Raw genomic sequence first — 27,567 nt, forward strand, 5'->3', positions numbered from 1 at the left:
TAAATGGGTGGTTGTTGGTCGGCACAGACTCGGTGGGCCGAAGGGCCTGTTTCAGTGCTGTATCTCTAAATAAAATAAAAATAAATAATGCTGAGATCCCGTGTAGCCTGTTGTACGGAAAGCCCACTGAATTTAGTGCCAATCTGGCACTTACCTCAACAGCGGCGGGGCTAGGAGCCTGTCCCCAGAAGTCCCAACCTTGCAGAGCCACTGGCCAATCAGAGGCTGGCAACTGCAGCGCCACCACCAAGGCAGTGGCTGCTGCTGTAGCTGCGACACCAGACACCAAGGTGCGGTGCTGGACCAAGGCTTAAGGTAGAACAGGCTGAGAGGGGTCTCACAGGCTGGGGGTCATGGTGGGGGAGGGGGCAAGATTGTTGGCAGCAAGGGGTGGGAGGTGGCCCTCAGCGGGCCCCTCCTTCCTGATGCTGGGTCCCTCGGTTGGGCATTAAGTGCCTTTGAACGAGGCACCCCCCCCCCTCACTTCCCCTCTCAGCCAGGAAGCAGCCCGCACAGTTTTTGGTGCCGTGCTTCCCGTGCAGCAACAGGGTCACCCGCCGCACAGGTAATTGCAGCTGCAGTGGGAAGAGGATCTTAATTAGTTATTAATTACCCAGTTAAGGGCCTCAATTGGTGGCGCGGTGGGAAGGCCATTCACAGACCTTCCTGACTAAATTTCGGTGCAGGCAGGATGGTGGCGGGGCTCCCTCCACCACCATCCCTGCCTCCAAACCCACTGCAGGGGAGAGCATAAAATTCCACCCAACCTGTGGAGTGTACTTTGAATAAAAGACTACATTACAGTATTGATGAAAAGTCAGTGGAGTCTCTAAATTTCAGAGTATTCACATAAAATGTTGACTCACATACTATGGTGTAAATTAGAATGTATGCAACTTTTTTGCCTTTTGTAGATTCACACATGAATGAATTTATTTGGATAAATCTTTAATGTTACTCACTCACTCCCGGTAGTTAAACATTCCTCCACATTATCTCTTCCATAGAGAATATTCATGAAATACATTCGTGTGAAATTTCCATTGGGGGTCTCCTGATCTTCCAGTAAGCAGAAACCCCAGAGAATTGGCTTAAACAGTCTACACCATGCATCTGAGGTTTCCGCTGACCTTCCACTCGTGCTCCAACAGGAGATTGGAAGAACCACATAGAAATTCAACTCCATTGATTCATCCATCATGATCCTGTAAAAACGCAGTCACCATGTGGGATAAAATTCCAAGGTGGCACGTCCAATTTTTTCACTTTTCTGCTTTTGTCAGCTTTTGATAGGTATAGTTCCACAGTCACCTCTACTACCTTGCCCAACTGCCCATTCTTCATCAGTGAAGCTAGCCAGTGAGTTTGTATGATATTTACAAACAATCCTCTCAGCCTTTTCCTCCATGGCAGAGTGTCTGTTTCCCTATCTATTTCAATTTGTGAAGTACTTTGGGGTGTTTTTATGTTTAATGCACGATATAAATGCAAGTTGTTCTGGTTTTTGATAAATCCTGCAGCTTTTGTTTGTGCAAGGGATTTACTGAAGTGCAAGATTGCAAACTTTCTTCGGTTCGAAGCACTGGACCACAAGTCACAAACATGAGTTGCAGGTGCAGGTACTCTCGTTTGCATCAGATGCCAGTACCAATGTTAATCCCAAACCGAAAGAGGAATTTCCAACTGAGTTAAAAATGGTTAGTTAAGGGTAACAAGGAATATGAAGCTAAAGGTGGGTAAATGGAATGGAGGTGCAGATCAGCCATGATGTAATTAAATGCTGGATCAGGCTTGATGAGCTGAATGGCTAATCCCTGTTCCTCTGTTCCTAATCTAGCTTTGTTCACCAAGAATTGGGAAATGCTAAGGTCTGTTAAATTCCTCATCCTTGTTTTCAAATTCCTCCATAGCCTTGTCCCTCCCTAGCTCTGTGGCCTCCTCTAGCCCTACAAGCCTTCGAGATCGCTACACTCTTTTTTGCATTCCTGATTTTAATTGCTCCACCATTGACAATGATGCTTTCAGCTACCTTGGCCCTAAGCTCTGGAATTCTCTCCATAAACCGCGCCGCCTCTCTACCTCTTTCTCCTCTTTTAAGATGCTCCATGAAACCTACCTCTTTGTGTTGCATGTTGTCTTAACCTCTGTGTCAGCCTCTACTATAGAAAAAGCACTGAATACTCAAGACGGGATCAGTAACTTAGTAACATGAACACTTTATTTAAGGATGGTTCTGCATGTACATACGGGTACCTAATTAAGACAGCCCCCAACCCAGAAGTCACATGGTGTGTTACATCACAGCTCTTACACTCCTGGCAAGATAGCATAGCCACAACTCTTAAAGGTGTACACACACAACACTTTGATCAAGCTTTTGGTCATATGTCGTGATATTGCCTTCTGCAGCTTGATGTTTTTCTTGATATCGCTCTTATTGGGACGTTTTACTATGTTAAATGCGCGTTATAAAATATAAGTTGTTGTTGTAGTCAACAGAGGATTAATTACACAGGAATGAATTAGTTTCACAGTGTCCCCTTAATCTAGTCCAACAAAGCTGATATCGCCTTAGCATTAATAGATTTAACGTGGAACAAATAATTGAATGCCTGTAGATCTTACACTTAGCTGTACATTATATTTATTCTTGGACGATCCACAGAACACAATAATCTTTTACTTTTGACTAATCTGCATGTTATTGATATTTAATATAATTATTTCCATGCTCAGTCCCTTTATGACTCAATAAATCTGTGAATTATGTGAATTAGATTCAGACGGTTAGAGAATGTTCTTTGTGACAATGACTTAATAGATTCACTTGGATATTTGTACACTAGGATATGCTGATTTTATAACAAGCAATTGTTTCTGATAACATTTGCATATTAATTAAAATTGTTTGCCATTAGCTCCTGGAACAAAGGTACTGATTAGCAATTTAATGATGGTAACATTGTGGAAACGATTTTTGAAGATGTAAAAATAGTTCTCTTTTGGGCCTAATTAGTAGGCAAGAATGACAAATTGCATTCAACAAATTGCTTATATGCTGCTCTGATCAGGCAGTAATGAATGTGAAAAGCTGGTCTCCCACACAACAGCTGTGTGCATGGATGACACAACAACATCACAGTGCTTGAGCATGAGAGATATTATAGTACATCATTATTGCCAGTATCCACCTAGCAATTAAAAATTCCATGCTGGGGCGTGGTCATTATAATGATGGAGTTCAGGTGTTTGAAATCATCTTTTGCAGATTCTCTATATATGCTTGACTGTAATTGTTAATGAGGATGAATTAACACACAGACCAACTTGTATTTGTGCCAGTTAAAAAAAATTACAAGTCATGGATCATCTTGAGTTTCTAGACCTTTAATTATACTACTCCAGTAGTGTAAAGTGAGAGAATTCTGACAGTTAACTTCTGCCTTTCTCGGTATTAGTTACTGTAACTCATAAAAGGATATGAAACCGTACTTCCACAAGCATATGAGCAAATGATCATAACTGATTCCATAAGACCTCAAGATATATAGGCGGTGAGCTTCATAAAGTGCGCGGTGCACTCGTGAGCCGCGCGCAACTGAGCCGCCGTGATATTTCGCGTGGCAGCTTATTAACATGGAGGGGACGGAGTGCCCGCCCTCGATGATGTAGAGTGGGTGGGTGCTTCATCCCCAGCAACGGCCTCTGGTGCCACTGTGCGGGCACCATTTTTAAAGGGCTTCAAGCCCTTACCAGCAATTTTAATGTTTAAAGGTACAGGTTTTGCATCAAAAGTAAATAACATTTTATTTACACTTCCAATCCCCTATCTCACCTCCCCCCCGCCCACAATTAATAGTAAGTTTTTATTATTGGTCCTCTCCCCTCAAAAGAGTAAATTTTCAATCACGACCTCTCCCCCCGAACTTTCTTTACTTTAACCCTCAACCCCTTCCCACCATCCCCTCAGCCAATCGCGTTCGTTTTTGCTGCTCTCTCCCTCTCCCACCCTGAAATATTCACTGCTCCCCCCTCCCTACTAGTGTTCCGCCTCAGATCTCCGAAAGATCCGAAGGCGCGGGACTTCCGACCATCGGCCGGATTATTGGCGTGGGATGGCCGTCGTCAAAAGGTAGGTAATTATTCCTTTATCATCATGTATTTCAATATGTTAATGTTTTTTTTTCACTGGGTGGGGGGCCACCCCGAGGCCTCGCCACCACCAGTAAAATATGACGGGGCCTTCCCGGAATTGAAGCCCATGGCGGGCCTCTCCCAGCAGTATTAAAATCCATCCCATCATGTCTGTTCCTCCTCCTCCACATCCGTAAATACCTCTGATTGGCCAGAAGGATGCCAATGTACAGAGGAACATAATGTAGTATAATGGGGATAATTGGCACAGATACCAGACAGGGTCCAAATGAAGAAACTCTTGGCGACTTCCTTTCTTGAAAAGCAGCAAAGCAGGTCATCAGGTAAATAGTAAAACAGCAAATAAGCACTGAAATAGGTGCAAACAATCTCAACAGCAGCTGGGAGCAATTTAGCCCATTTAATAGAAAGGACCCAGCATACAGAATGGCCTTCTAATGCAGTGCTCAATTGATGCAAGGTGTTTGATGCATAGCTGTATTTCAGGCAATGAAGAGCACATTATCAGCCTCAGAGTCAGCTGCGTTTAGCATCAGAGTTTGTTGGATTAAGGAGCAATTCTATTTATTATAAATTTAAATCCAGGCCAATCCAGGAAAATAACCAGTGGACAGAAATTTTAAATTTATTTACAAGATGTTTTCTGTTTAGGTCAATAAAATAGTATTTGCAATTTAAGAAAAGAATGAATTACTATCAGGACATTTTTATTAACTATTTGCAACGTCTTTGTACAGAAAATTCTTTGTTCCACGAAGTGACAGGGCTGAATTTTCCCAGCCCATTGAGGTTGGACTGGGAGATGGATGACAATATGGCCGGGAAAGTGTCGGGAGGGGAGCCCAATGTCGTCCCACCGCCATGGAATATTGCCAGTGGCAAGGAGTTTGGAGGGGCCCACTGCGCAGCCAATTGAGTCACTTAAGTGGCCAATTGATGGCCACTTCCCACCCTCACAGGCATTTGGGCCACGCCAAGAGGGCCCCGCGTCGCTTGAGGAGACCACCAGGTAAACCCTGGTGGCCTCCAAGCGGGTTCCCGAGGGAGTGGGCCTCCAATATGGGCACTCCATTGTCCACTGAGGGGCCCCTAGGCAGTAATGGACACCCCTGTGGCAACAGCACTGCCGGTGCACTGCTACCCCCACCTTCGATCACCAGGGCTTGCCTGTCTGGCCCCAGCTTCCCAAAAAAATTCACTGTCTCTTCGAAGCGCCTCACCATTCAGGCATCCTTATCCTGGAATTGCAGCCTCAGCACTGGCCACCACTAGCAGTGGCGCTACTGAGGCTGCTGAGCTGCCAGCCCTCTGATTGGTGCAGCAATTGTTGGGCGCGGGCCGCCATCCTCAATTGGACAAGGGCAGGGTCCTGCCACCTGCCTGCCTGGTGCCTATCCTGTGTGTTGTTGCAGATACACACATCCAGACAAATGATGAATATTCCATCACATTCCTACATGAGCCTTATAGATGGTGGAGAGTCTTTGGCAGTTAGGAGTTGAACCTCCCATCACACCATACTCCTACATAATGCCTGCACCCTTGGTATTCAATGTATACACATACACTCAAAATTCAATTCTCAGAAACACCAGCATTTCTTTCAATTGCTGTCCTAGTTATACATCATTTCCCAACACTTCAGCAGATACCATATTATTAACAGTATGGTTGACCATATAATCATCAGTAGCAACAGGAAATTTAACACTGTACATTATGAATCACACTGACATCATAGTGCCAATACACAACAGGTTTAAGAATCACTGAGGAAAATCACTACTTGTTGAAAATGTAAAGTACAGAGGAAGTTATATTATAATATCATGACAGGTTTATTCCATTACTGCTGCATTTCTTCATTACCTGGAAATGACCCCGAGATGAGCTTCTGACCACATATTCGCACTATCACTAAAACTGCCTATTTTCACCTCAGTAACATCATTCAACTTTGCCCCGTCTCAGCTCATCTGCTGCTGAAACCCTCATTCATGCCTTCATTAACTCCAGACTTGACTATATTAATGCACTCCTAGCTAGTCTTCCACATTCTACCCGCCGTAAACTTGAGGTCATCCAAACCTCTGCTGTCCATGTCCAAACTCGCACCGTCCCATTCACCTATCACCCCTGTGATCATTGACCTACATTGGCTCCTATCAAACAACACCTCGATTTTAACATTCTCATCCTTGCTTTCAAATCCCTATAATACCTCTCCCTTCCCTATCTCTGCAATCTCCTCAAGCCCCACAACCTTCTGCGATATCTGCACTCTAATTCTGGCCTCTTGAGCATCCCCAATTGTAATCGCTCCACCATTGGTGGTCATGCTTTCAGTTGCTTAGACCCTAATCTTAGAAATTGCCTCCCTACACATCTCCACTGTCTACCTATCTTTCCTTCTTTAAGGCACTCCTTAAAACCTATCTCTTAGACAAACTTTTGGTCATCTGATCCAATATCTCCTTCTGTAGCTCGGTGTCATATTTTGTTTCATAATACTCCTGTGAAGCACCTTGGGGCATTTTATTACATTAAAGTTGCTATATAAATAAAAGTTGTTGTGGTTGTTGAATATTAGATATCTGTGGTACAATCCCTCAATTGCTCATTGAGTTCAGTCAGTAACTAATACTTGCAGATCAGGAACGCCCCATTGATAGTCAGTTTGTATTGAGTAAGCTGATTTCAGATACAGTGACAATGGAAAATCGTAGAATCATAGATTGGTTACAGCACAGAAGGAGGCCATTCAACCTGTTAAGCCTATGCTGCTTCCCTGCAAGAGCAAGTTATCTGGGCCCACACTGCAGCCCTTTCCCCATAACCCTACGAATCGTGGTTCTTTCAGATGCTTGTCCAATTCCCTTCTAAAGTCATGATTGAATCTGCCTCCACCATTCCAACTTGTAACCACTCGCTGCGTAAAAAAGATTATCCTCATGTTGCCTTTGGTTCTTTTGCCAATCACTTGCCCTTTGGTTCTTGACCCTTCCGCCAATGGAACAGTTTCTCTCTATCTACTCTGCCTAGATCCTTCATGATTTTGAACACCTCTGTCAAATCTCCTCTCAAGCTTTACTTCTCTAAGGAAAACAAGCCTAGCTTCTCCAATCTATCCACGTAACTGAAGTCTCTCATCCCTGATTGGTCTCAGTGCCTCTGGATCAAGGATGGCAAAATCAGCTAGGAATCCCACTCTGAATGACTATTCATTGACCCCTGTTGGAAGTGCGATTGTTTGAACATGGGTGAAGGACAAGGTTGGACTCAGCTGTGATTCTCCCTGAATAAATTAGCTGGTGACACCCACAATCCAGACTCAAAAATGAATAGTACCATGTGAATTTGATACAGACATTCACAGAAGTTTATCCCAGAGCAATATAGCAGCAAGTAGTTAAAGCTTTCAAGAAAGGAAGGGAACAGAGGAAAATGGTAGAGGAAAAGACAAAGAAGAATGCGATTGAGGGTCACGGATGTCATCAATGTATATGCTCTGTAATCCGTGGAGAAAATGTAGCAGAGAGGAAGATGAACAATGACAGTTCCTCAGCCTCTTCCAAAATAAGGGCCTGCTGGTGCCCCATCTAGTGGCTCATCTACAAAGTGATGGATCTCAAGTGATGCATAGCCTGTGACCATCCGTTTCGGAACACAGCGCTCTATCCTTTGGGCTGCAATTCTTCACCAAGTGATGCTACAGTTCACCACAATTGACATTGATTGCCTTACATTCCATGGAGCAAATGCAAAATATTAACCTTGTAACATGTAAGAAGGCAGCACAGTATGACAGCTACATGTCTTTGAGGATGAACAGTTCACAAAAGCCATGTACCACAGCGAGCTTTTGGAACAGTGCCCAGCAATTTCTACATACATTGTGCTGCATGCTGATGACATAAAATCATCACAGAAGATAGTTTGCTTAGCCACAGCTTCTGCACTAAATTTAACAGCCATGAACCCTCAGCAATGCTGGTAAGAAGCTTCAGTTACAGAATCTCAGCTGTGCAATGCCAAGGTTGTTTTCAACTCTATCAGTTTAACCCTGTCAAAGTGAGGACATATGAATGATATAAGATGTTCTTCGTGGATTTCGAATGTCAATGCTCAAAATAATTTTGTTAAGTCAGGGGCAAACTGTTAAATAACAGGAACTAACAACTGCATATTTTAAGCATTTTCCTTGCATTTTTTTTAGTTATAATGAAGCCTCTCACCTCTTGAAAATATTTGCTGCTATGTTATACTCGAAATAATAAAAAGCAGTATATTTTCTTCCAGTTCTCTCCTTTCCTGAATGTGTTGACTCTGGAATAGGGCTCCGCTGGCACTTTGCCCTGGTGGCCACCTTCTGTATGCCAAAAGATTTTTCCGAGTTAAACAGGCATCACTTCTCCCTGTTGATGTTAAACAATTTTGTTCTGCAGATAATTTCACTGGCTGAAGGATTGCTGATTCTATCTTCCATAATTCACACATGTGAAAGCAGAGGCGCATTAACATATGCACTTAAGGAGCTAGTGCCCAGAGGGACTCAGACAAACATGAGGGCTCTAGGGACCTGTAGACATTGCTCTGTCTTAAACTTGTCCCCTAAAATAAATTTGGTTGAGATTAAAGTTGATGCTGTAATAACTAGCACCCTGAAGTGTGTGGTCTGTATTGAGTAGAAGGACATTGTTCAATGTCATGGTTTCAACTTGCAGCAAGTCATCAGCAATAACAGATTTAAATGTAGATTTAGAAATTTCAACCTATTTATGAAAATAATGAAATGAAACACAAATTGCAAGAAAGAGAAGGCATTCATGTTTGAATTTCTATCAGGCTATTTATATGGCATAATGGGCAGGATTTTTGATTAATTGAGAGGGCAGGCACTTAAACCCGCCCTTGCGTGACGTGCCGGTTTCCTGATGGGGAAGTGGCACTCTCCAAGTTTAAAAGGCAACCTGCCCGACATTGCTAAATGGCCAGTTAAGCCACTTAACGAACTTGTGTCAACTCAGTAAAGGCCAGTCTTGAATTTTTGTTTGGAGGCACAAGATGCACACAGGGTCTGAACCTCAACAGGGAGGAGGAGTTGCAAACAAAGTGGGAAGCCACTCAGAATGCCAGGATAGCAGCAAGAGGCTCCATCAAAGAAGGAATGCTCAGAAAAGCCCTCAAAGGCAAGCAGTTGCACGGGGTCTAGAGTACTATCTGTTATCTCTCTTCACTGTTGACAAGGGCATTTTGCAGGGGAGGGGCCTCTGGTTGGGGGGGTGGTGTAGTTTGATGGGTCCCTCTGCTTACAGGCTTCACGAGTTCATGAGAGGGGGCTCAGCAAGACTGCACATTCCAGTAAAAAAGAAAAGAATGTCATAAAAGGAATGGGATTAAGCTACTCCAAGAAAGGGTTGACTAGTGATGAGGAGCATTTCCAGGAACAGAGCCAAACTCTTGGACCACGGGGGTGCAGGGCTCAGGAACGAGGGCAGGAAAGCAATGAGGGCGAGACCTTCAGCAGAGGATCTATCGCCAAAGGAGAATCTACCTGGACATGTTGAAGTGTCAGTGCCGCAGAAAGCTGCGTCTAACCAGGGAGATGGTTGCTGATATGTGTGCCCTTGTTGAGGGTCCTCCGAGGGTAAGCAGCAGCCATCACCATAATGAAATGAAGACACAGAAGTCTGCCCTACTGCAACAACATGTCCAGTGCTTTATTGAGGTACAGTGTGATATTATTTACATCAGAGACACCCAAGTGACCCACAAAGTGATATTACCGACGTAGTGGCCTGCACTCAGCCACTCCTACGAGAAGGTCCTCCTGTGGCTGAAGATGAGGTGGAGGTAGATTGCTCACTCGTGCCTGTTGGGGACTGAGATGCCTGTGGCCGTCAGCCTTGGCATGGAGGTACTGGGGGGACACCTGCAAAGGCTGCTTCACCAGCATCACTGCAGCATCTGTCACGAGGCGTGACTCTACAGATGCTTCAATCATCAGATGGCCCATGGGAGCAGATGATGATGATGGAGCCCTGTGGGCACTGCCCCCCTCATCACTATCTGTCGCCACCTTGGCCGTTTCATGGCGCCCTTGATCGATGGAGGAAACCACCAGCTCTAGGGCAGCTGGCATCCACTCGTTGTGCCTTGTGTGCCATTGACCGGTCAATGCTACAAACCACGGCATGGATTCCATGCATGTCAGTGCACTGTTTCTGTATCTATTCTGAATGATGCTGCATATGGCTCTCCATGAGGTTGCCCACTCTCTCAATGGAGGAGTTGAAACGCTCAAGGGCACTGACACATTGTGGAGCACATGAGATGAATGGACTCCCACATTCTCATCAGATGACTCCACAATGTCTCAGGTAATGCCGACATGTGGGCACACATCTCAAGCTGATTCTTCAGGTAGAGCCACTTCTTTGTGACTCTTGAGGCTCTGCATCTCCATCTGGCTGCGCTTGTCCTCCAACCTCTGAGGCCCACAGCCAACTCTGCCTCCCCCGTATCCTCCTGTTCTGATGTAATGTTCACTTCACAGTGTGCCACCATATCTGATAATGTGCAAGGACCGACCGAGATGCAAGTGTCTACGCTGATGGAGGATGCGTAGGAAAGATGTGATGGCGCAGGCTCTGAGTTGTCTTCTCTAATCTGGCTCCTCGGGAACTTGTTATCTTTGTATGGACTCCTGTCCCTCAGCAGTTGGCCCTGTGGGAAACTTGAGATAAGGTGGTGATGAGAGATCGGGACAATCAACAGATGCTCACACTGCTAAAAACAATCAAATGACAGCTCATGCTTTGACAGCTCATTGCACAGGGAGCATTGCCATGAATCCACTGAACCTGGAGATGTTGAGATGCTTTTGCTCTGTCTACAGCAGAGCAATGTTCCTCTGTGCCCGGTGATCCTGTAGCTTGACACTCTGGCCAAATCAAGGGCCAGCTCCTTAAAGTGCATCAGCAACCCGAGCTATGGCAGCCTGTGGTCCAGGTGTGCCCTTTCATTCTCCCTGGCATTCAACACCCGTTTGTCTTGCAAGATGAAGAAAGGTGCAGTTAGGACAATGCTTCTCTCCCTCACTACTTGCAACTTTTTATTCGCATGCACTGATGCAGTCTGCACTCCAGCCTCCTGACCAACAGCATTAGGAATCTGAACTATGCTTATGGATCATCAAGGCTGCTGCGCACATATCTGTCCCATAGTCAGTAGAATCTATGCGCCCTCAGGATGCCCCTCTCTTTTTGCACTTTGATGACCAGGAGGAATGTCATCTTGGTCTATATTTGGATTCACCTTTCCATACCTGAGAAGGTCATTGAAACGCTTCCAGCACTGCACCCAGTTCCTCCTCACCACTCTTCTGCTGCTGACCTCGTGAGCCACCTCCTGTCATGCCCTCTTGGTGAGCCTTGCAGGCTTTCTGCTGCCACTGGCAGCGGACAGGATGCTTTTGCACTCTGTCACTGCCCCCAATAGAGCTTCCAGTGAGGCATCAGAAAAAGGGGGAGTCTGTCCTGGCATGGGGTGGGGGGGGGGGCGGGCCTCCCTTCTCACAGCCCTCTTCTCTGCTTCTTCCTCAAGGTGCCTCAGCAATGGCTGCTACCCACCCTTTAAATCAGGCCCACTCTGCCTATGTCCTGCCTTCTTCCCACATCAGCCGCCACTATTTGGGCAGCAAACGTAACTCTTGGCCAATTAGCTTATTTCTATATCGTAATTGCAACGCATGTGCACGTGCATTGCCAAGGCAATGTGGGGACAGGACCCAGAAGTAATCACGGAATGGAAATCCTGCCCCATCTGTCTGGCTAGTTACATGGCATCTTATTTTCAGTCATTAACATTGCATTATCTATTTATGTGGCATCCTCTAACAGGCTATTTAAATAGCAGTTTCTACAAAGCTACTTACATCTCTGAATTTACCCCATCAATGCATTTGAAAACTATTTATTGCCTTTTCACTCTAATTTTCATCTACCCCAAATTTAAAGTGAAATATCAAGCTTTTTTAAGAATCTTAACATGTGAATATTATAGATGTTAGCAATATTGGCATGCATCTAACAAACTCTGGCAAAGTATGTACAACTGAACCTGATGTCTGATATTAAAAAAGGAGGAAAGTCTAAGGGATTTTTTTCTTCAGTACAAAACGATCCTGAGATTTCTTTAATGTTTTTAAAAACTTTCAAAGACTTCTTTTCCTCTTTAACTTGAAATTTACACTCCATTGTGATGCTTTAACAAATATAGTTGTGATTATATGTATAGTTAAGTATTTATATTGCCTGCATACTTTCCTTCAAGGTGATATAACATAACTTGTTAACATTGGAGTACGCCCCTATCAACGGGTGTTGTATAAATCCCCACTATCTGAACTGTAACAGTCAGTAGCACTGGAAAATGCCAGCCTATACTATAAAATCCTATTATGAGGAGCTTGATTATGCTGAAAATCCCTTTAAAAAGTCATTTTGTTTTTAAAAGTCCCAGCGTAGTTATAATTTTGATGTGTCTTTAATGAAACTCGATTGTAACTCCAAATAGCGATGAAGCAAACATTAAGGATAGTTTGCTTTTAAATTCGGAATACTGATTTATGAGGGTGGATTTAAAAACACATCCAGTGAGACCAGTCTGCTGAATATGCACAGGATGCTGAATTACAAAATCGCATTCAAGCATAATTGTGTTTAAATGCAGGATGGTATTGCTGCACTTGGTATTCCGAGTTGTACCTTTATTGACTAACCATCAGAATGATAATTATTAAAATTTTACACAAATAGAACATTTAATAGTCACAATACCGTCCAGAGAGTCACTTCATCACACCTCTGCCCTCCAGTGGATGAACAATGAAATTATCAGCAGAATTCTAATTGAAGTACATTGGAGTCCCATCAGCATTAATATGCTTCATTATACCATTGATCATGACATATAATGAATCATTATCTCCTGAAGGAATTGTATGCCTGAACTGGAAATGCTTATTTCACTAGTTGTTTGCTCCAAAGAGGAAGTTTCAATGATACACTGAATTAGCTGTGTAACCTTCCTGGCTCGCTTTACTAAGTAGACCTGCCCACTAATGATTTGCAGCTCAGCTGCTGGATAACTCTAACTATATTTATGCATGTCTATTATGCATCCGTGTAGCCAACTTTAACTTTAAGTTGTGGTTTGTAACTAATGAACAATATTAAGTGTGTAACTTAACAGAATCACAGAATTGTTATAGTGCAGAGAGAGGCCATTCTGCCCATCATGTCCACATTGGCTCTCTAAGAGAAATTCCCTCAGTCCCTGCCTTCTCCCATAATCCTGCACATTACTCCTTTTCAAAAAACTGTCTAGTTCCCTTTTGAATGCTTCAGTTGAACCTGCCTCCACCACTTTCTCAGGCAGCACATTCCAGACCTTAACCACTCGCTGTGTGAAAAAGATTTTCCTCATGTTGCTTTTGCTTTTCTTATCAAATACTTTACATCAGTTCCCTCTCATTCTCGATCCTTTCATGAGTGGGAATGGTTTCTCTCTATCTAGAGGCCTGCTTTAGGTCGGGAAAAAGAACCTGACCCGAACCACAGCGGACCCGAGCCTGACCTGGCCTGAGTCCCTCCGAATTTGCCCCGAGCCCGATCCTACCTGAACCCGCCACGACTCGACCCGACCCGACCCGAGCCGGACCCAACCATCACTTTACTTACCTTTTCACTGGGAAGCTCCACCGAGCTGCAGCGCATGTGCGATGACGTCATAGTGACGTCATCGCACACTGCGCAGACTCAGTTTCGTCCCGGACTCACAGCTCAGGTAAGTTTTTTTAATTTCAGTACTTACCAGCAGAGCAATTACCGTGTGTGTCTGGCCCAACTCGACCTGGACTCGGCCCGACCAGAGTCAGAAAGCTGGCTCCGGAAGAGGGGCCGGACTCGACCCAAACCCAACACATGTTGTTGGGTCCCGTCGGGTTCGGGTCGGGTAGCAGGCCTCTATCTCTATCTGCTCTGTCCCGATCCCTCATGATTTTGAATACCTCTATCAAATCACCTCAGCCTTCTCTTCTCCAAGGAAAACAGTCCAAACTTCTCCAATCTATCTTCATAACTGAAATTCCTCATCCCTGGAACCATTCTCGTGAATCTCTTCTGTACTCTCTCCAATGCCTTCACATCTTTCCTCAAGTGTGGCACCCAAAAGTGGATGCAATACTCCAGCTGAGGCCGAACCAGTGTCCTTTACAAGTTCAACATAACTTTCTTGCTCTTGTACTCTATGCCCCTATTAATAAAGCCAGGATACTGTATACTTCATTAACTGCTCTCTCAACCTGTCCTGCCACCTTTAATAACTTATGCACATAAGCACCTAAGTCCCTCTGCTCCTGCACCCCCTTTAGAATTGTACCCTTCATTCTATATTGTCTCTCCATGTTCTTCCTACCAAAATGAATCACCTCACATTTCTCTGCATTGAACTTCATCTGCCCCCTGTCTGCCCATTCCACCAACTTGTCTATGTCCTTTTGAAGTTCTACACCATCCTCCTCACAGTTCACAATGCTTCCAAGTTTCGTATCATCTGCAAACTTTGAATTTGTGCCCTTTACATCAAGGTCTAGATCATTAATATATATCAGGAAAAGGAAGGGTCCCAACACTGATCCCTGGGGAACTCCACTACAAATCTTCCTCCAGCCCGAAAAACATCCATTAACCACTGCTCTTTGGTTCCTGTCACTCAGCCAATTTCAGATCCATGCTGCTAATGTCCCTTTTATTCCATGAGCTACAAGTTTGCTCACAAGTCTGTTGTGTGGCACTGTATCAAATAGCTTTTGAAAGTCTATGTAAACCACATCAACAGCATTGCCTTCATCAACCCTCTCTGTTACCTACTCAAAAAACTTCAGCAAGCTAGTTAAACATGATTTTCCCTTAAGAAATCCAAGCTGGATTTCCTTACCTAACCCGCATTTGTCCATGTGACTTGTCCCGAATTATGTTTTCTAGAAGTTTTCCCACCACTGAAGTTAAACTGACTGGCCTGTAATTGTTGGGCTTATCTTTACAACCTATTCTGAACGAGAGTGTAACATTTGCAATTCCCCAGTCCTCAGACACCACCCTGAGTCTAAGGAAGACTGATAAATTATGGCCAGCACCTCTGCAATTTCCACCCTCACTTCCCTCAGTATCCTTGGATGCACCTCATCCAGCCCTGGTGCTTTATCCACTTTAAGTTCAGACAACCTTGAAGCGCTTGTCAAGAGGAAGAATAAGGCTTATGTTAGGATGAGACGTGAAGGCTCAGTTAGGGCGCTTGAGAGTTACAAGCTAGCCAGGAAGGATCTAAAGGGAGAGCTAAGAAGAACAAGGAGAGGACACGAGAAGTCATTGGCGGATAGGATCAAGGAAAACCCTAAGGCTTTCTATAGGTATATCAGGAATAAAAGAATGACTAGAGTTAGATTAGGGCCAATCAAGGATAGTAGTGGGAAGTTGTGTGTGGAATCAGAGGAGATAGGGGAAGCGTTAAATCAATATTTTTCGTCAGTATTTACAGTAGAGAAAGAAAATGTTGTCGAGGAGAATACTGAGATACAGACTACTAGGCTAGATGGGATTGAGGTTCACAAGGAGGAGGTGTTAGCAATTTTGGAAAGTGTGAAAATAGATAAGTCCCCTGGGCCAGATGGGATTTATCCTAGGATTCTCTGGGAAGCCAGGGAGGAGATTGCAGAGCCTTTGTCCTTGATCTTTATGTCGTCATTGTCGACAGGAATAGTGCCGGAAGACTGGAGGATAGCAAATGTTGTCCCCTTGTTCAAGAAGGGGAGTAGAGACAGCCCTAGTAATTATAGACCTGTGAGCCTTCCTTCGGTTGTGGGTAAAGTTTGGAAAAGGTTATAAGAGATAGGATTTATAATCATCTTGAAAAGAATAAGTTCATTAGCGATAGTCAGCATGGTTTTGTGAAGGGTAGGTCGTGCCTCACAAACCTTATTGAGTTTTTTGAGAAGGTGACCAAACAGGTGGATGAGGGTAAAGCCGTGGATGTGGTGTATATGGATTTCAGTAAGGCGTTTGATAAGGTTCCCCACGGTAGGCTATTGCAGAAAATACGGAAGTATGGGATTGAAGGTGATTTAGTGCTTTGGATCAGAAATTGGCTAGCTGAAAGAAGACAGAGGGTGGTGGTTGATGGCAAATGTTCATCCTGGAGTTTAGTTACTAGTGGTGTACCGCAAGGATCTGTTTTGGGGCCACTGCTGTTTGTCATTTTTATAAATGACCTGGATGAGGGTGTAGAAGGGTGGGTTAGTAAATTTGCGGATGACATGCAGGTCGGTGGAGTTGTGGATAGTGCCGAAGGATGTTGTAGGTTACAGAGGGACATAGATAGGCTGCAGAGCTGGGCTGAGAGATGGCAAATGGAGTTTAATGCGGAAAAGTGTGAGGTGATTCACTTTGGAAGGAGTAACAGGAATGCAGAGTATTGGACTAATGGGAAGATTCTTGGTAGTGTAGATGAGCAGAGAGATCTTGGTGTCCAGGTACATAAATCCCTGAAAGTTGCCACCCAGGTTAATAGGGCTGTTAAGAAGGCATATGGTGTGTTAGCTTTTATTAGTAGGGGGATCGAGTTTCGGAGCCACGAGGTCATGCTGCAGCTGTACAAAACTCTGGTGCGGCCGCACCTGGAGTATTGCGTGCAGTTCTGGTCACCACATTATAGGAAGGATGTGGAAGCTTTGGAAGCAGAGGAGATTTACTAGGATGTTGCCTGGTATGGAGGGAAGGTCTTACGAGGAAAGGCTGAGGGACTTGAGGTTGTTTTCGTTAGAGAGAAGGAGGAGGAGAGGTGACTTAATAGAGACATATAAGATAATCAGAGGGTTAGATAGGGTGGATAGTGAGAGTCTTTTTCCTCGGATGGTGATGGCAAACACGAGGGGACATAGCTTTAAGTTGAGGGGTGATAGATATAGGACAGATGTCAGAGGTAGTTTCTTTACTCAGAGAGTAGTAGGGGCGTGGAACGCCCTGCCTGCAACAGTGGTAGACTCGCCAACTTTAAGGGCATTTAAGTGGTCATTGGATAGACATATGGATGAAAATGGAATAGTTTAGGTCAGATGGTTTCACAGGTCGGCGCAACATCGAGGGCCGAAGGGCCTGTACTGCGCTGTAATGTTCTATGTTCTATGTTCTAACCTATCTAATACTTCCTCTTTATCAATTTTAAACCCCTCTAGTGTCTGAATTCTCTCCTTTTTCAACATTGCCTGGGTTGCATCTTCTTCCCTGGTAAAGACAGATGCAAAGTATTCATTTAATACCCCGTATGGAGTTCCAAAGGCACGCGAAGCACGAATGGCAGCTGTAAAATCAGCATGGGATGCCACTGCCCGCAGGTGAGTACAATTACATATTATTAACGTTAATTTAAATATGCATATGAAGGGCCCACTGCCAGGTGGTGGGGAGGCCGCACCAAGCTCCCCCCACCAGTAATATGCAGTGGGCCATTTTCGATGACGTGGGTCGAGGCAGTCCTCTCCCTGCAGAATTTTACCGGCCCCCGCGCCGCGACCTGTGGTGTCAAGGGACCGGTAAAATTCAGCCCACTGAGACAGTTGCTCAGCATTTAGATACAAATTCTAAAGTTACATTTTACTAGTTTAACTCTACATCCCTTTGTCCCACTCCCATTGTTTAATTTAAAGCAATATTCCAGATTATGCTTTCCATATCGTTTACGATCATATATACAAATCACCTTTCAGATATCTGCTTTGCAGCCCAAGACCCCTCAGTTTTTCCTCATAAATCAAGTCCCTATCACTAGCGATCGGCCTGGTGACTCCTGTGCACTGTCTCCAGTGCTTGGATGTCTCCTTTTTCCCTCCGCTACCAGAACTGTACATGGTGCTTGAGCTGTTCCTTTGATCAGAGCACTGTACAGTTCAATCACAACCTCCTCCAATTTATATTCTACTGTTTTAGTTGTCTACATCCACATTCCATGGGCTTCATTGATTGCTGATCTGCATTGGCTGTTCACATTGAGCATTAAGTATCCATTAGGTCTCCAACAACAGGTCTGTGTGCCAAGAGTTTAAGTTGGAAATTGCAATTTGAATGGGTGGCCTGCTGGAGTATTAATAAGCAGAGTAAGCAGTGAAAGAAGAGATTTACTAGAATGGTTCCAGGGATGAGGGATGACAGCTACATGGATAGACTGGAGAAGCTGGGATTGTTCTCCTTAGGACAAAGGAAGTTAACACAAGATTTGATAGAGATAAAGTCATGAAGGATTTAGATAGAGTAAATAAAGAGAAACTGTTTCCAATGGCTAAGGAGTCAATAACCAGAGGGCACAGATTTAAGGGGATTGGCAAAAGAACCAGTGGCGACAGGAGGAAAAAGTTTTTTTAAGGCAACAGTGGAATGCACTGCCTGATAGAATAGTGATTCAATATAGCCTTCAAAAGGGAATTAGTTACATATGTGCAAGAGAAAAAGTTGCAGGGATATGAGGAAAGAGCAGGTAGTGGGACTAACTGGTTTGCTGTTCGAAAGAGCCAGCACAAACTCAGTGTGCCTCAGTGGTCGTGTTACAACTGAGGCTGGGGGATTGCACTTTTCTCACTCCTGCTGTGCTGCCTGTTCCTTTCAAAATATCCTTTTGTTTTCCTTTTCCCTCGCCTGAAATTCTAGCTCTAATTTCCTCCTGTCAAATTGAATCTGTGCCAGTGTTACCTTGACTTCTTCTGATTCTACTTGTCCCTCTGGCTCTTTCACTTCAATCTCCATTTGTCTGGCCACTGGTCTCTGCATTTCAACCCGTCTAGCTTTCGGTCAAATGTCTAACATCAAGTACTCCATCACACTTGACAGCTCATCACTGGACAATGTCTTTAAAGACTCAATCTATTCCAGACTGCTGCACAAATGCACTTGCATCAAAAGTAGCCATTCTGGTAGTGTAAGCTTTACTGTAATGTACAAGAAACCTGGTGTTTTTCTTTTCCCCTTTTCAGTTATTATTACCCTGCTTACAATTGCACATTGTCGGCATTGGGTTATCCCGCACTGAGCCCTAGTTATATGTTATGACCGAGGCTGGAGGAGTGCACTATCTTTCCCTTGTTCCATTTCTCCATGGGTCACAACATATATTTAAATGTTTTACCTAGTTACTAATACGGCCAATTATATATTTTATCTATTTTAGTTTCAGAATAAAATTCACCAATAGATTTTTTAAATAAATAACAAAATTATTAATTTATTATAAAACAAGTCTTATTCAATACAGATGCAAAGCTTATTAATACACAGGTTGAAATATGAAAGTTCCCTTCTAAATTAACCCAACACATATGCACACACACCAGTTAAAGAAAAAAATAAAGACATTTCCTCTGCAGAGATCTCTTTACAAAAAGGACAAAAAAAAACTTTGGCCAAATACTTGTCAATTCTTGAAGGAAAAGGATAAGATATGGTATGTTCCCAGCTGGTCCTTTATTCTGGCATCCAAATATTCATAGACTGGGATCTTTTTAGAGCAGTTCTTTTCAACGATATCGAGGATTAGTCTGGCAGGCTTTCCAGGAGAATCATTGCATCAGGGGTTTCAGCTATCACAGTGGATTCTCAGGGTTTCTCAAAGAGGTGGAAAAAGATGAGCTGGTGGCTTCTCTCTTAGCAGGCTTATCCCCAACTAACTCAACAATATCCAAAACGAAACAAACTCTTGACCACCATAAATCTTGCCATGTTACTTCTCCGTAAACAACTCCCCTAGTCACCAAGGCTTCTGCTGTTTACTTAGCTTAAGACATGCGACTTCCAGTGAGGGTTTGTTTGTAAACAAAGTCCCCAAGTCCTTCCAGTGACCTTGTTTTTTTTTAAAAAACGAAGTCCAGCAATTATGGAATCTCTTCAGTCCTTCCACTAATCAATTTCCACAACTTTTGAACATGAGTCCTCAAAAAATGTTAACAGATGGAAGCACTTTCATAACAGCTGTACTATTCTATGATTCTATGAAAAGGCTGCAAAGTTGACTTATGGCTTGGCATGGCTAGCAGTAGTAATGTGGCATGTGGATAGTTAATAATTTGCAGCCCACATACACAGGCTACTTACTGGTATACGATACTGTTGTGTAGCCATAATCCCACAGCATTTTGTCATCGTCTTCTCACTTGCCAGGTTCTCAGCATACTATATGGTAACCTTTGGTCATCACCACCTCCCAGTCAGGCAGCACTGCTATTCCTTGAGGAAGATCCACTGGTGTGCAAAACAGGGCAACCTTCCTTGTACCCACCTCATACAGCTTCCATCTTCCAGCTATCATGTAGGGAGTTTGCGTGCTGTGCTGTGCTACTCCGTCACTTTTCCACAGATTCTGATTGCGGCCTTCTCATTTGTTTTGCGGTCCAATATATTTTGGACCCACCCGGCTTTTGCAAGGCTTGACAAAAATTCTGAGCTTCACAACCTTTAAAAAGAATGCCAAAAAATGTTGACTTAAACATGTGGCCACTTAACATGAAGTTGTCATTTTCTTTCAAATCCAGCTACAGCCCTTTATCTGATCAGAATTTGCCAGTGCATAGGAACTTTTCGGGAAACATACTCAGCCCATCTTCTGGAGAAAAGACAGGATCAATGGAAGAGATGGGCTTATATGTGGTGGAGTATGGGAGTTTGGGCGGGATCTTGATGCTGATTGGTCAGGCTTAAAGTGTCTGTGATAGGTCGGTACATGTTATTGTTCCTGCTGCCCAAAACGTCAAGTCCTAACAGTTCTTCTAAGAACTCTCCTTTCAACAAAACAACTGCTCTTTTCAGAGCAATTCACATAGTGTAAACCATAAATCGTTTTACTCAACCTTACCATTCTCACCATGAAAACGTTTAATGTTTATATTAGCATGGATAGAGGATTAGCTAACAAACATAAAACAGAGACTCGGAACAAATGGATCTTTTTCAGGCTGGAAAACCGTAATTAGTGAGGTGCCACAGGGATCAGTGCTAGAGCCTCAACTATTTACACTCTATATTAATGACTTGGATGAAGGGACCGAGTGTATTGGAGCCAAATTTGCTGACGATACAAAGATAGGTGGGAAAGCAATTTGTGAGAAGGACACAAAAGAGTTTGCAAAGCGATATAGGTAGGTTTAGTGAGTGGGCAAAAATTTGGCAGATGGAGTATAATGTGGGAAAATGTGAGATTATCCACTTTCATAGGAAGAATAGAGATTATAAAGAGATACAGCACTGAAACAGGCCCTTCGGCCCACCATCAACCACCCATTTATACTATTCCTACATTAATCCCATATTCCCTACCACATCCCCTCCTACATTAATCCCATATTCCCTACCATTCTCCTACCTACACTAAGGGCAATTTACATTGGCCAACTTTACCTATCAACCTGCAAGTCTTTGGCTGTGGGAGGAAACCGGAGCACCCGGCGGAAACCCACGTGGTCACAGGGAGAACTTGCAAATTCCACACAGGCAGTACCCAGAACTGAACCCAGGTCGCTGGAGCTATGAGGTTGTGGTGCTAACCACTGCGCCACCCACTAGAAAAGCATAATATTATTTAAATGGAGAGAGGCTGAAGAATGCTGCGGTACAGAAGGATGGGTATCCTCGTACATGAAACACAAAAAGTTAGCATATAGTTACAGCAAGTTATTAGGAAGGCAAATGCAATGTTGGCCTTTATTGCAAGGGGAATGGAGTATAAAAGTAGGAGAGTCTTGCTACAACTGCACAGGGGATTGGTGAGACCACACATAGAATTCTGCACACAATTTTGGCCTCCTTGTTTAAGGAGGGTGTCATGAAGACCCCACCTGACACGAATGAGGCATATTAATTTTGTCATATGAAGCATTAATTTTAAACTTGATGGAATGAAGAGATGACTTATTTAAAGAGATCAGCAGTGGCTGAAAAAATTAGCATTCTAAGATACAGTTGCCTGGGAAAAGACAATGGAACTGCTCCCTGATCCAATTAACCCAAATGGACTTTGATCACCAGACAATGAATGTGTAACAAGCCAACATTGCATTTTGTCCATCCCCCCATTCCGCCACCCCCCCCCCCCCCACCCCGCCCCACTGTGGGTGTCTGCTAAGCTGAAAGGAATTCACAAAAACGCAGGAGAGTTTGTTAAAAAAACAACTAGTCACATGACTAACTTTGCTAGCCCAGGGTTTTTGAATTGTACTCACAGGACAGCTTAAAGACAGAGACTGTTATGAAGACAACAAATAAGGAAGGTCTCCCTGGCCCTGTCTCCCTGGCCCTGTCTCTCTCTCTCTCTCTCTCTCTCTCACGAATTTCCAGATCCACTGAAGTCACTTAAACCTCAAGAGCGAAGACTCCTACATCGAAACAAGTTTGAAAGTGTGCACTGAGCCCCAACAAAACGGCAAGATTTAACTGCAATCAAAGACTCTACATTGAACTCAAAGGACAGTAAATGACCTCCAGCTATTGCTTCAAATTTTTCTCCTTTATTCTTGCTCCTTTTCTGTCTCTATCTGCGTGTGTTTATTGCATATGCATGCGAGCGTGGTCGTGTCGCATATTTGGAGTCGTTTTAACCGAATTAGAGTTTTAAGGTTAATAAATTTACACTTTTCATGTTTAAATCTAAGAAAACCTGTCTGGTTGATTTCCTTGCCTTACAATTGGAGAGCAGTGAACAAGGATTCACTGAAGGGAAGGTAAAAACACTATATTTTAAAAATTAAACCCTGTTATGGTCAGATCAGGCAAAGGCTGAGAGGAAACCCCTAGATCCTTTTCTCACCTGGTCATAACAAGGCATGTACTTGCATTGGAGGCAGTTCAGAGAAGGTTTACTAGGTTGATTCCTGGAATAAAGAAGCTCATAAGGAAAGGTTGAGCAGGTTGGGCTTTATACTCATTGGAGTTTAGACGAATGAGAGTTGATCTTATTGAAACATGTAAGATTCTGAGGAGGCTTGACAAGGTAGATGCTGAGAGGATGTTTCCTCTCGTGGGGGAATCTAGAACTAAGGGCACAGTTTCAGAATAAGGGGTCGCCCATTTAAGACAGAGATAAGGAGGAATTTTATCTCTCAGAGGGTCATTAATCTTTCGAATTCTCTACCCCAGAGAGCTGTGGAGGCTGGGTCATTGAATATATTCAAGACTGAGATAGGCACAGTTTTGAATTATAGGGGAGTCATGGGTTATGGGGAACAGGCAGGAAAGTGATGTTGACGCCAAGATCAGATCGGACATGATCGTATAGAATGGCAGAGCAGGCTCGAGGGGCCATATGTCTACTGTTGCTTTGAATTTTTATGTTCTTATGTTCTTATATTAAGTTTTCCAATTGTAGCACCCATGGTAACCCATTCATTTTACTGGATTGCTGTTGACATTATGATCAGGAATCCTACCTAGGCTGAAATTAAACAACTTCCCAGACTTTCAGACTGTGTTTGCACTGACTGCAGTTATACTGCTACAGGCAGGTGAAGCAGGAGCTCTGTGAAAAAACTTCCTGGAGGGGGGTGGGGAGTCTCTTGCTTCTTCCTTAAAAACAATTCAATTGATGTCACACCCAAATTACAATACGGTTTGGTACAAAGTCAGGAGCCTATCACATTCATGCAGACTATGTAATATAACAGGTCTATTGATGCCCCTTTGAAAAGTATGCTTGTTGCTTCCAAAATACTCTCAACCCAATGTTTCCTTGACCTTTACTTTTAATTCATCCTTCACATTGCAGGAGTTTAAGACAAAATAGCGTGGCCTTGGGGTTAACATATTTGATTTGATTTGACTGAGGCAGTGGCTTGTAAAAGAAATGACTGACAATCCACTTGATTGTTTTTACTAAAGATAAAAATATCTACACAGCTTTTTTCTATTGCATTACTGTAGTAAAATCTGTTTCATAATTTGAAACTAAAGAAATGCAATTTTTTTCTTTTTTTATTATAAAGAATATCACCAGTATCTAGAATTTGCTTCCCTTCGGGTCTGAAAATCATAGTTCAAGTCTCACTATACACTTGAGTTCATAGGCTAAGGTGGCACTTTAGTGCAGTGCTGAGTGAGTGCAGCATTGTTGAAAACACCATCCTTTTGACGTAAACATTCAACTGAGGGACCACTAACCTGATCAGTTGAACATAAAAGATCACATAGCACTCTGAAGAAAAGTGGAGAGTTCCTCTGATAGCCTTAACCAATATTTCTCCTTCAACCAACATCACCAAATAGTCCATTATCTAGTCAATCTCATTCATTTGCTGTTGGTGGGACCTTGTGTGCAAATTGCTTACTGCCTTTGCCTACATAATGAGTGACTGCATTCTAGAAGCAACCCATTGGTTATATAGCACTTGGAATATCCTGAGGACATATATAAATGTAGTTAGGTCTTTCTTATCTATGATACTAGATGATGTATCAGCAATGCCATTCCTATAAGTGTCAGATTGTTCTTTGTGTCCTTCCCTCATATGCCATCTAGTGCTTATTATTTTTTATGTCACTTGGTGTGCATTCAACAGAACTAAGAACTAACAGCCTGAACTTGGATAATAATCCTTTGGAATTTCTTTGATATGAGTCCATTTCTATAGAAGCAACTAAGCAAACAGAATTTCTTTATACTTCAGTAGACATTAGGATAACAGTCTGCAACAGTTGTGTTTGCTTCGCATTTTCCTGCACTCTGCTCTTACAGGTGACCACAACTAGGAATCATAAATGTGCATAGCTAAGCTGCCTGGGCTCACACACGCAAAATGACCCTTGAGTGAGATATCACAAGACATCTGATGCCTGTTGGGCACCATCCCCCCAAAAAACTGGAAGCAATGGTTCCAGGAGAACAACATGTATATGAGGCTGTGGCATTCAGCTTGTCAACACAGGACAGAACAGCATAATTCTTCATCGAGAAAGATACAATGGGCCAAATGGCCTCCTTCTGTGCCTTAAATTTTCTATGTTTCCAAGAGTTGCTTGAATTCCTACAGCGTCTGATTTGATTTGATTTGATTTTGTTTGAAGCCAGCTGTAAATAAGCATTATTTGAACCAGCATGATATGAATCAGTCTGATAGAAAATTCTGCTCACTTTTGCCAGGAGAACTGAAGCCTGTGCCAGTGAATTCCTATTCCTTCCACTTGCAGACCACCAGCCACTAATCCAAGAATAACTATGAAGAGCATGTTCAAGACACAAATCGATAGATATCTGAATACTGATGACATCAAGGGATATGTGGATAGCGCGGGAATGGCGGAACAGGCTCAATGGGCTGAATGGCCTACTCCTGCTCCTATGTTTCTATATTCCTATGTAACAATAATGGTTTCACAATCTACTGTAACACAGACAAATAATAAATTAAGTACTAAATGACATTAACATTGCTATAAAATCAGTCAGTCACTTTTTGCATTGAGTGTTACTAAGCAATGTTGCAGAGAGTTTGATAACAGTTGATTCTGTTTACAGTCTCACTAGAGTGGAATGTCTCATCAGTTATCTTTGTCATTCTTGCAGTTAGCAGAATGCATGGTGCCCCAAATCACATTTGTTACTTTAAATTTTACCAATAGAGAAATGTAAGATGTCACACATTGACATAACTACAACTTGAACTTGTATAATTCCTTTAACATGGAAAACATTAACAACAAAGTGTGTCATGGATGAGTTGGAGCTGAGCAGGAGGAGGAAGTAGGCCAATGATAAGGTTTGAAGGAAGCCTTTGAAAGTGGACAGAGGTGGAGAAAGCTGGGGGAGTGGTAGTTACAGAAGAGATCTGCTACAGTGCTAAAGTTCAGCAGAAAATTAAAATTTAGAGGGGGTTGTTGCTAGGCTTAAGATCAAATTCAACTGGAGGAGGTTGGCCCGAGAGTACCCGAGAGTGAGATGTGTTGTAAAGAGAGGGGCAGAATGGTGACTCAAACATGCCTACTTTATGAATAGAAACAGAAAATGCCAGAAATGCTTAAGGTCAGGCAGTATCTGTGGAGGAAATGTTAATGTTTCAGGCCAATGACCTGTCATCAGAACTTTATTACTATAAGTATGAAAATGTGAAGATCTCAATGATTTTGCTTTGAAATATATGTGAGAGAGAACTGAGACTTCTTCTGAGAAGTATCATTTGCATATTAATCCTGAATTTTTGTCCTGAATCTGGATTGTGGGGGGTTCCGACTCAGAATAGATATACTTCATATATAACTCAAAATAAATGTCTATTGGTGGAATTACATTCCACACAGGTCTGAAACTGTGGAAATTCGCAAATTAACTGAATTATTTCTGACCAATGGGGGAAATGCAACCTAAGACACTTTTCGGTAAAATAGTCAGCTCTTCTTGGATTAGGGATGAGGGAAGATGTTCTTTCTGGGACACAAGTGAAAGAAGGAGGCAAATGAAATAAATGCTGCAGTTTATACCAAGCAAGCGTTTTAATTGTTGGTACTCGGCTGTCTCTCGCTCTTTCTCTCTCTAATGGAGACTGAGACCTAAGGTGTAGAGGTTTAACTTTTGATACTGAGCTAAAATCTGTTCCAGTCCTAGGTATAGGGTACTGCTCAAACTATACCCACCTGTGATAAAAACAACTGAAAAATTATCTTGTGTCAAATAAAGCTCTTTATCTAGCTCTCAAGCTTTGATATATTGGCCAACGCTGCTGTACGTCAAGGGAAAGGAATAGCAATTGCTTGGATCTCATAAATATGACTAGCAAATCTTTTCCTCATCTTTCCCCACATGAGTCCGTACACTCCCAGTGCCACAAATTAGGTTTTTTAAAAAATCAACATTTACTTGATAATTATGGTGTCACTGCGATGTTTATTATCCAGGATGAGTGTGACTAACTGCACTACATTATGTCATCACTCAGAGCCTGTGTTTCAGAGCCTGTTTCAAATTACATCCTGGAAATGGGTACTTGTTACAGGAATGGAGTGATGGTGGGCGAGTAAGTCCAAGCAATGGAGTATTCAGTGGAGCGCTGAAGTTCCTACTGTTCTTGTTTTTAATCAAAGATTTTTTTTTCCCCAAACTCAGTGGTCAAATCTGCAGGCATTAATCTCAACTGGAATAGTATAGTCCTCAACAGTAACCCAGGCTACAGAGGGTGCTCACTAAAGCCAACATTTTCTATATGAGGATAAGCAGTATTTGACACTAGGAGTGGATCATGGTGTGTGCAATCCTGACCGCATCCTGTGCATCTCCTAGCAGGAGTCACTAGCTAGCAATCAGAGTTTCAACCCTGTCTGATTTTACTGTTTCTTA

General features: G+C 43.1%; 1 long non-coding RNA gene across 1 annotated transcript; it reads left to right on the plus strand.

Moving 5' to 3' along the window:
• Positions 1-8,082: 8,082 nt before the first annotated feature.
• On the plus strand, positions 8,083-25,507 carry LOC137351363 (uncharacterized). Its single transcript, XR_010969491.1, has 3 exons — positions 8,083-8,148; positions 17,450-17,608; positions 25,381-25,507. It is a non-coding gene; the product is annotated as an uncharacterized lncRNA (long non-coding RNA).
• Positions 25,508-27,567: the final 2,060 nt, after the last annotated feature.

The sequence above is a fragment of the Heterodontus francisci genome, chromosome 36, assembly GCF_036365525.1.
Source record: "Heterodontus francisci isolate sHetFra1 chromosome 36, sHetFra1.hap1, whole genome shotgun sequence".
Taxonomy (NCBI): Eukaryota; Metazoa; Chordata; class Chondrichthyes; order Heterodontiformes; family Heterodontidae; genus Heterodontus; species Heterodontus francisci.